The sequence below is a fragment of the Podarcis gaigeae genome (genome assembly GCF_964106915.1).
Source record: "Podarcis gaigeae genome assembly, chromosome: W".
Classification (NCBI taxonomy): domain Eukaryota; kingdom Metazoa; phylum Chordata; class Lepidosauria; order Squamata; family Lacertidae; genus Podarcis; species Podarcis gaigeae.
Genome location: NC_139695.1, coordinates 28,622,581 through 28,632,091, shown reverse-complemented (window position 1 = coordinate 28,632,091; position 9,511 = coordinate 28,622,581). Strand labels below are relative to the sequence as shown.

The following is a 9,511-nucleotide window of genomic DNA, read 5'->3' as shown; positions in this document are numbered from 1 at the left end:
CATTTTTAAAAACTTCATTAATCTGAGCGTAATGTAACCAGTCTCGCACTTTATCCTTCATTTTCTCCAAACTCTGCAATTTCCAATTGTCTCCATCTTTTTCTAATATTTCCCAATATTTTGGCCATTTGGCCTCCATATTGGGTCTTTTTCGGGCCTTAGCTTCCAGCGGTGAAAGCCACCTTGGAGTTTTATTTTCCAATAAGTCTTTATATTTTGTCCAGACATTAAACACTGCTTTTCTGACAATATGGTTCTTAAAGGCCTTATTGATCTTAACCTTGTCATACCACAGGTATGCATGCCAACCAGATCCTCAAACTGTTTAGCTGATTATTATCAGTAAAAAATAAAAAAAAATAATAATAATTTGCTTTGTTGCGTCTTCAGAGACTTTGTGAAAGGTTCCCATTCATCCTTAAAGTCACAGTTATCCTTGTCCTGTAGCTTATATGTCAATCCCCAACAAAAATGCCTCAAGTTTTTAAACAAATGTTAAATGGGACATTTTCTTCAATTCATTGTATATCATTTCCCAAAATGTTTTAATTACCTTACACTCCCACCACATATGATAAAATGTTCCCTCCTTTTCCTTACAATTACAACATATGTTTGAACTAGTTTTGTACATTTTCCCTAACTGCACTGGTGATGTATACCATCTGTACATCATCTTCATGTAGTTCTTCATGTACTGTTCCCAGGATAGTTAAAGATCATTCAACAGTTTTCAAATTGAAAAACGGTGTTTCATTTTGAGACCCTTTGTAACACCATCCAGTTCGTTTAACCACAACCTACGACCCTTGAGGTTTTTACTGAAGCAAAAGGATTGATTCCATCCCTGCATCAAACAGCTGTGATTTGAGGATCGTCTGTTTCATAGCAGCTCCTGTGCCCCTTCCCTCTGCTGCATTTGGCATGAAATTGCCAGTGATTTCCCCAGGAGTAAAAAGGCCTACCTACTCTGGGCTTATTCTTGGGAATTACTTTGCAACAAAGAAGAAAGCTTTTCGTCTTCTGTTTCTTTTCATTTTTATGTTTTCAAAATGCTTGATATCTGACACTGATTTCTGTATATTGTGTTTTCTTTGTTTTTCAAGCTTTCATAAAAAATAGCCTTTGAAACCAGCTGGTACACTGGTCAGAAGACTTGCCTTCGTGTCCACAGAATGGAGAGGAAAAGTTCGCCCAACGAATCCCTGGGTGCGACCCCAGAGACCTCCGGCTCCCACCTGGCTGAGCCTTCTCATTGCCAGCTCACTTCGATGCCCTCTGTTCCCAGAGATATCACTGGAAGAGCTGCTTCCCTTAGCCAGGAAGAGTCGGGGTCCCAGCAGCCTTCCCAGCAGGCCTCCCACATTTCCTCCTCCTCGGGCAGTGCTCCATTGCAGGTCCCCGAGCAGCTAGCCGAAGAAAGGCCCCATGGCACTGGCCAAAGTGCTTTCCTCCCATCTCTGGGTGAGGTTTCTTCTTCCCAGTGCACCACCCAGGGAATGGGTCACCAGCGTGCAGCGACGTTCTCTAGCCTGCAGTCTGGGAGTAGGAAAAGTGTGATCTGCTTTGCGGGCATCTCCTTTGAGAGTGCTCTCCAGGGGACCCAGGCTGTTTCCTCTGCCTCTAAGTCTCCAGAGGGGTCTGTCCCAGCTCCGAGCACAGCTGATCTGGCTAAAGGCGGCCAGGGGCAAGGCCAGGTAAGTCCAGATTGAGAGGTAGGGAAAGGGCTTTGAGGCTGCAATGCCCTCCTTGAGTCTCTCCAGCTGCTTTGGACAACTGCCCCCATCCCTGACCCCTGGCCATACCGCCTGGGCCTGGTGAGAGATGGAGCCCCAGAACACCTGGAGTGCACCAGGCTGGGGAAGGATGTCGTGAGGTGGAAGGCAAAAGGAAGGCAGACAGCCCATCCCGGGGTCGGTCCTTTCCCTCCTTCTAGCTTAATGGCTCACCTGAGCCGCCATCCTTTAAACTGGGGAAGCAGCAGCGGCTCATCAGAACTCACAAGTTAGGAAGTCCTATGTTATCGTCCCCATCTTCTTGTTATGTCCTGTTGGTGGGGAGGATCATGCCGTTTTCCTGTGGGTGGGCAGCCAGCCAGCAGCAGGCTGGCAGGTGGGCCCAGGGAAATGGCTTTGTTGGGGGAGCCTCAGAACTCGTCCTCTGCATGTTTGTTCCCTGTTGCCCCAAAGTGGGAACTGTCTTGCAATTCAGGCTTGTGGCACACAGGTAGAGAAGGGGAGCCGTTTGTCTCTTCAGATGCCTGGGAGAAGAGAGCAGTGGGTGGGGGCAGCCTCTGCTCCCCCTTCTAGAAAGGAGGCCTTTGCCAACATGGGTGCAATTCTGCTCCATGTGGGGAAAGTGTTTATCCATCATGGACTTGGGGGGATGCTGCTGCCAGCCCATATGGGCTTTGAAGGATATTTTTTTTACTGTAGGCCTGCATTTCAATGTTTGCCTATTTTCGGACCTAGTTGTAAAGTACCTTGAGATTCCCACATAATAGGTTGCAGGTAAATACTCTAAAAATAAGAACTCCAACGAGCTCTTCTACCTGGAAGTGCAACATCAGCCCTTCAACACATCAGCATGATGTGCAGTTGTCACACGGCTACGACTCATAAGCCATGAATGCAGGTCTGAATAGTGCCCCTTTGGAAACCCCCACCCTCCATGCAGAAAAAGAGCATCTGCCCCTGAAATCCTTTCAGTATAAAGTGTATGAATGACAGGCAGCTAAAAAACTGTCTCCTTGGCTATTTGGCTCATGTGTCTCATAGAACAAACTCCGTGGACGAAAACAGCCTTGCCAGGAATGTGAGCCGACTTTAATCCAGCCTGCCCTGAAATATCTCAGAAGTGAAGCAGGAGAAAGAGGCCCAGTTTATGGCGGTGAGCTGACTTGGTTTTGAGTAGGAGGGTGTGCGCTGCAGGGAACTGGTCTGCTTATGTGAATAGGCTGGACTACAAAATCTCTGGCTACTCTTATATTCTTTTCCTGCAAGGCTGCAGTTAGGTTAGTGAGTGGCAGGCTATTGACTATCTTGTGTATCAGCAGCACTGTAGAGTCAGGCCAGATGGCAAATCCTGATAGCTGGGGTCGGGATGCATATGGAATGGGTTCGGGAAAGAGGGGTGACCACTTCCAATCTACCAGGAAGCATTTTTCTGCTGGAGAAACAGCTTGCACCAGCAGAGGAAGGCAGCACTCCACAGAAAACCTCTCTGTCATACAAGCAGTCCTCTACTAGGAGATCCTTGGGCTGGGAGGGGGCTGGAAGTGACCATATTCCAGATGAGGGGGAGCATGAAGCCAGGCTCTGGGCTTTCGTTTCGTGTTGGAATGGAGATGTAATCTCACTTCGTTTGTATTCAGGTCAGGACAACAGATCCACACCTGGGAGCTTGATGGCAGCTGAAGGGATCCACGGGGATCCAGGGCAAGCTACACTTGCTGCTCAGGTAAGGCCAGAAGGAGGCTTACCAGGCGTCCCCGGTTGCCAGGGAGAGTCCCCGGATTCAGCAATCTGTCCCCGGCAGAAATGTGTCCCCGGAATGTCCCCGGATGTACGCCTGGGGACTTCCTGCGCTGCAACATGGCTGACGCCATGGCAGCAAACAGCATCGGAGGTCCCGACTACATCCGGGGACATTAATTAAATCCGGGGACATTCCAGCCAGCCAATCCGCTGGCTGGGGAGGGGGGGTGCCCCGACCTTGCTGCAGCCGCAGCCGCTGAGGAGAGGGAGAGCCCGACCCGAGAGAGAAGAGACCCAGAGGAAGGTCTGTCTGCTTTAAGGCCTCATTGCTGAGCAAAAAACAGCGTTCTTGGCCGTTCCTGTGGCGTACAACCCCCCCGCCCAGCCAGCAATTTGTAATTGCTCTGGTTGCTTAGAAGGGTAGTTGGCGGATGAAGTTAATCAAGTCAACTTTAATGGTTTAACCTGCCAGAAAAAGGGCCAGTTTAAAAAAGCGGCTGTCTAGTTCACAGAGTTCCTGAACAAGCCTGCATGGAAACACCGGTTTCTATAATGACTGAAATGTGCTTCATTTGCAACTAAGTAGAGCCTCTCTGCTAATGCGGAGCACAATCCACAGCTTCAGGCAAGGCCATTTATATACCCAGAATCCAGAGCAGCCTTTTCTCATGCTCCTCTGAAGTACCACCACTGCAACACTAGCGCTTGGCCTTCTGGCACCTGCAGGCTAGGGAAAGAGCTCTTTAGCACCCTGGGGTGGAGCTCCTTCTCAGCAATAGCACTGTCTGCTCATTCCCAACTTCTTCAGCCAGTGCCTCTGTGCCTTCTGTAAATGTCTGGAGTAAATGTCTAGCAGGAAGTGTCTGTCCTCTCCAGGATGTTGAAATACTGAAGAAGGCGCCCAATAGCCCTAAGACGGGGGCGGAAACAGTACTTAAGGATGATCAAGCATTGCCTATGAAGGTCCAGGAGCTTGAAGAAAAACTCCAGCTGTTGCCAGCAATACTCCAGGATCCGCAAGGAAGAGGTATTTTTGAGAATCCTGTCTTCTCAAATTCCGGGGACATGGCCCTCCCAGTGTTAAGGTGGGGAGGTGGGGTTGGGAGTTTGTAGATAAGAGTCCAAAGTTAAAAATGTAAAGGCTAATGGAATTCTATTTAAAAATCAAAAGTCACTGTGGTGGTTCAAGTTATAGTGTGAGACAAAAGACAAGATGGAAAAGAAAAGATAAGGAACAGAGAAAAGAGATAGAGAGAAAACGAAGAAAGAAAGAAAAAGAAAACACAAAAAATCCTACTGAAAATAGTTTGTTTGTCTGTTTAGAAAAGAGAAGGGGGAAAAAACACCATTGTAATAAGTAAATAGAAAAAGGGGGGGAGTGGGGATGGAAAAGTAGATATATATATAGAATTCTTTAATGAGAAATAAATAAAAACTTTTTAAACTTTTTTTGAGTGATAGCAGCTCTTTTGGCTGAGGTGTGGCATGCAGCTGAAACAGTATTTCAGGAAACCCAAACATTCCGTGTGAATCTCCAGGAGCTTGAAGAGAAACTCCAGGCGTTGCCAGCAACACTCCAGGAGCCGCAAGCCAGAGGTATCTTTGAGAATCCTGTCTTCACAAATTCTGGGGACATGGCCCTCCCAGTGTTAAGGTGGGGAGGTGGGGCTGTGGGTTTGCAGATAAGAGTCCAAAGTTAAAAATGTAAAGGCTAATGGAATTCTATTTAAAAATCAGGTCAGGACAACAGATCCACCCCTGGGAGCTTGATGGCAGCTGAAGGGATCCACGGTGATCCAGGACAAGCTGCACTTGCTGCTCAGGTAAGGCCAGAAGGAGGCTTACCAGGCATCCCCGGTTGCCAGGGAGAGTCCCCGGATTCAGCAATCTGTCCCCGGCAGAAATGTGTCCCCGGAATGTCCCCGGATGTACGCCTGGGGACTTCCTGCGCTGCAACATGGCTAACGCCATGGCAGCAAGCAGCATCGGAGGTCCCGACTACCTCCGGGGACATTAATTAAATCCGGGGACATTCCAGCCAGTTCCAGCCAGCCAATCCGCTGCCTGGGGGGGGGGGTGCCCCGACCTTGCTGCAGCGGCCGCCGCTGAGGAGAGGGAGAGCCCGACCCGAGAGAGAAGAGACCCAGAGGAAGGTCTGTCTGCTTTAAGGCCTCATTGCTGAGCAAAAAACAGCGTTCTTGGCCGTTCCTGTGGCATACACCCCTCCCCCCTTTTCTCCAGCTGGACGGCTTGTCTTTGGGGCGTTGAGGCAAAACACAGCAGAGGGGATCCCCTGTCCCCCCCCCCACTTTGTAGGAGAGCTTGCTTGCAGATAGGGGTAGCGCACGGTTGGAGAGCCTTTTATTTGTAATTGCTCTGGTTGCTTAGAAGGGTAATTGGTGGATGAAGTGAACCAAGTCAACTTTAATCATTTAACCTGCCAGAAAAAGGGCCAGTTTAAAACAGCGGCTGACTAGTTCACAGAGTTCCTGAACAAGCATGCATGGAAACACCGGTTTCTAGAATAACTGAAATGTGCTTCATTTGCAACTAAGTAGAGCCTCTCTGCTAATGCAGAGCACTATCCACAGCTTCAGGCAAGGCCATTTATATACCCAGAATCCAGAGCAGCCTTTCCTCATACGCCTCTGAAGTACCACCACTGCAACACCAGGGCTTGGCCTTCTGGCACCTGCAGGCTGGGGAAAGAGCTCTTTAGCACCCTGGGGTGGAGCTCCTTCTCAGCAATAGCACTGTCTGCTCATTCCCAACTTCTTCAGCCAGTGCCTCTGTGCCTTCTGTAAATGTCTGGAGTAAATGTCTAGCAGGAAGTGTCTGTCCTCTCCAGGATGTTGAAATACTGAAGAAGGCGCCCAATAGCCCTAAGACGGGGGCGGAAACAGTACTTAAGGATGATGAAGCATTGGATATGAAGGTCCAGGAGCTTGTAGAAAACCTCCAGCCATTCCCTGCAATACTCCAGGAGCCGCAAGCAAGAGGTATTTTTGAGAATTGCGTCCCGCGGCGACCCGGAAGTAACAGAACGGGTTACTTCCAGGTTTCGCTGCTCGCGCATGTGCAGACGCTCAGAATGACGTCACGCGCATGTGCAGAAGCGGCAAATCGCGACCCACACACGCGCAAACGTGGGTTCCGTTCTGCTCATGATGCAAACGGGGCTCCGGAACGGTTGAAATGCCTGACTTGTTCAATGGCTTGTCCATTTAGGAGCCATTTCTGCTTCCTGGGCTGTGCCCCCAATACTACGGCTTTTGTCTTGGAATAATTTGTATTCAAATCTTTGTTACGACACAGTCTCCCAAAGATCTTTAGTAATCGCCTCATATCCACTTGCGTTTGTGCTAACAACACCGTATCGTTGGCATGTAGCAAAATGGATACATTATGGGATAAAACTGAAACAGGGAAGTATCTGGCCATTTGGGTTCTTTTATTACATCATTTACATAAAAGTTAAAAAGCAGAATTTTAGAAAGTATTTCAAAGTGTTTAAAATGATTTAGGAATTACAAGGTTAACTTTTTTAAAAAGATATTAAATAGGTTTTAAAAGCCTTTATGTGTAACTGCTGATGATGTTGGGGGGTGGCGGCAGCTGTGGTTGTAAGACTCCCTTAAAACTGATTTACAGTGCTGGCTCTTGAGGATTGAAAGGGCACATAAAAAGGCCTTGCCCCAAATTAAAGAAAAACCAACAAACAACCCCAGTCAAACAATTAGAAAAAAAGCCTGTGGAGCTCAGATGAACAAGTCCCACTTTGGTGCAACTTGACCGGAATGACATGCACAGATGCTCCCTTCTTTTTCTCAGTGATAGCAGCTCTTTTGGCTGGGGTGTGGCATGGAGCTGAAACAGTATTTAAGGAAACTCAAACATTCCTTGTAAAGCTCTGGGAGCTTGAAGAGAAACTCCAGGCGTTGCCAGCAACACTCCAGGAGCCGCAAGCCAGAGGTATTTTTGAGAATCCTGTCTTCACAAATTCCGGGGACATGGCCCTCCCAGTGTTAAGGTGGGGAGGTGGGGCTGCGGGTTTGCAGATAAGAGTCAAAAGTTAAAAATGTAAAGGCTAATGGAATTCTATTTAAAAATCAAAAGTCGCTGTGGTGGTTCAAGTTGTAGTGTGAGACAAAAGACAAGATGGAAAAGCAAAAATAAGGAAGAGAGAAAAGAGATAGAGAGAAAAAGAAGAAAGAAAGAAAAAGAAAACACAAAAAATCCTACTGAAAATAGTTTGTTTGTTCAGAAAAGAGAAGGAAAAGAAAAAAACCATTGTAATAAGTAAATAGAAAAAGGGGGAGTGGGGATGGAAAAGTAGATATATATATAGAATTCATTAATGAGAATTTTTTTTAAAAAACCCTTTTTTAAAAAAGAGAAAAATGAGTAATAATAATGAAAATGAGTAAATGAGTAAGAAGTGAATAGAAATGGATGAATAATGAGTAATAATGTATTAATAAAAAAGGGAGGGTTGTGTGTATAACTAAAGAAGGAGGAGGAGGAGGAGGAGAGAGAGAGAGAGAGAGAGAGAGAGAGAGAGAGAGAGAGAGAAGCGAACAAGAAAAAGGGGCAGTTTGAATTCTCCTGTGGGACCCCTAGGGCTTGGTGTCGGGTCCCTAGATCGGGGCTGAGGCGGCTGTTCCAGGAAATGGGCTCCAATGGTTCAGGCTGCCTACCTGGGTTCATAGGGTTTGAAAATACTGATAAGAAATGGACTGAAAATCAACTCAATAACATAAAGCATGGTTTTTGCTGTGGCCCCCTACAGTGCCAGGGGAGGGTCCACGCCGCGTTCTTCTAGCCCCCAGCTGGTCCCCGGTGCGCAGTTCCTCTGCTCTTTTGCTCCAGCCGCTGGTGATATTGGCTTGGGGTCGGAGCTGGGCTAAGTGGGGCGTTCCCTCCGGGCTTCCCTTTCTCTCCCGATCCCCTCCTATCATTCTCCTCCCCCCCCCATGTTACCTGTGGGGGCGCCTTACCAATACAGTCGTACCTTGGATCCCAAACGCCTTGCGACTCGAATGTTTTGGCTCCCGGACGCCACAAACCCGGAAGTGAGTGTTCCGGTTTGTGAATGTTCTTTGGAGCCCAAATGTCCGACGGGGCTTCCACGGCATCAGATTGAGTGCAGGAAGCTCCTGCAGCCAATCGGAAGCCGCGCCTTGGTTTCCGAATGTTTTGGAAGTCAAACGGACTTCTGGCATGGATTCCGTTTGACTTCCGAGGTACCACTGTATATCTTCTCGGAGCAGGGGCAATCCCATTGCCGCCTTCAGTTCTGGTAAAGCTAAGAATTGCTTGTGCAGATCTTGATGCCTTCAAGGCCGAGGCTGTCATCTGATGAGACCCAGTACTCCTATCAGAGAAGCAAATCCTCAAATACAGTCATACCTCTTCTTCCGCTCGGTTCAGGTTACGTCTTTTCAGGTTGCGTCCTGCGGTGACCCGGAAGTAACGGAACGGGTTGCTTCCAGGTTTCGCTGCTCGCGCATGTGCAGAGGCTCAGAATGATGTGCAGACGCTCAGAATGTTTGTGCTAACAACACTGTATCGTTGGCATGTAGCAAAATGGATACATTATGGGATAAAACTGAAACAGGGAAATATCTGGCCATTTGGGTTCCTTTATTACATCATTTACATAAATGTTAAAAAGCAGAATTTTAGAAAGTATTTCAAAGTGTTTAAAATGATTTAGGAATTAGAAGGTTAACTTTTTAAAAAAGATATTAAATAGGTTTTAAAAGCCTGTATGTGTAACTGCTGATGATGTTGGGGGGTGGCGGCAGCTGTGGTTGTAAGACTCCCTTAAAACTGATTTACAGTGCTGGCTCTTGAGGATTGAAAGGGCACATAAAAAGGCCTTGCCCCAAATTAAAGAAAAACCAACAAACAACCCCAGTCAAACAATTAGAAAAAAAGCCTGTGGAGCTCAGATGAACAAGTCCCACTTTGGTGCAACTTGACCGGAATGACATGCACAGATGCTCCCTTCTTTTTCTCAGTGATTACAGCTC

The 9,511-nt window shown here is 47.5% G+C and overlaps 1 long non-coding RNA gene across 1 annotated transcript; it reads left to right on the top strand.

Moving 5' to 3' along the window:
* The first annotated feature begins 1,487 nt into the window (after positions 1 to 1,487).
* On the top strand, positions 1,488 to 3,453 carry LOC310836097. The gene is made up of 3 exons (XR_014559859.1): positions 1,488 to 1,697; positions 2,778 to 2,889; positions 3,374 to 3,453. It is a non-coding gene; the product is annotated as an uncharacterized lncRNA (long non-coding RNA).
* The last annotated feature ends 6,058 nt before the right edge of the window (positions 3,454 to 9,511 follow it).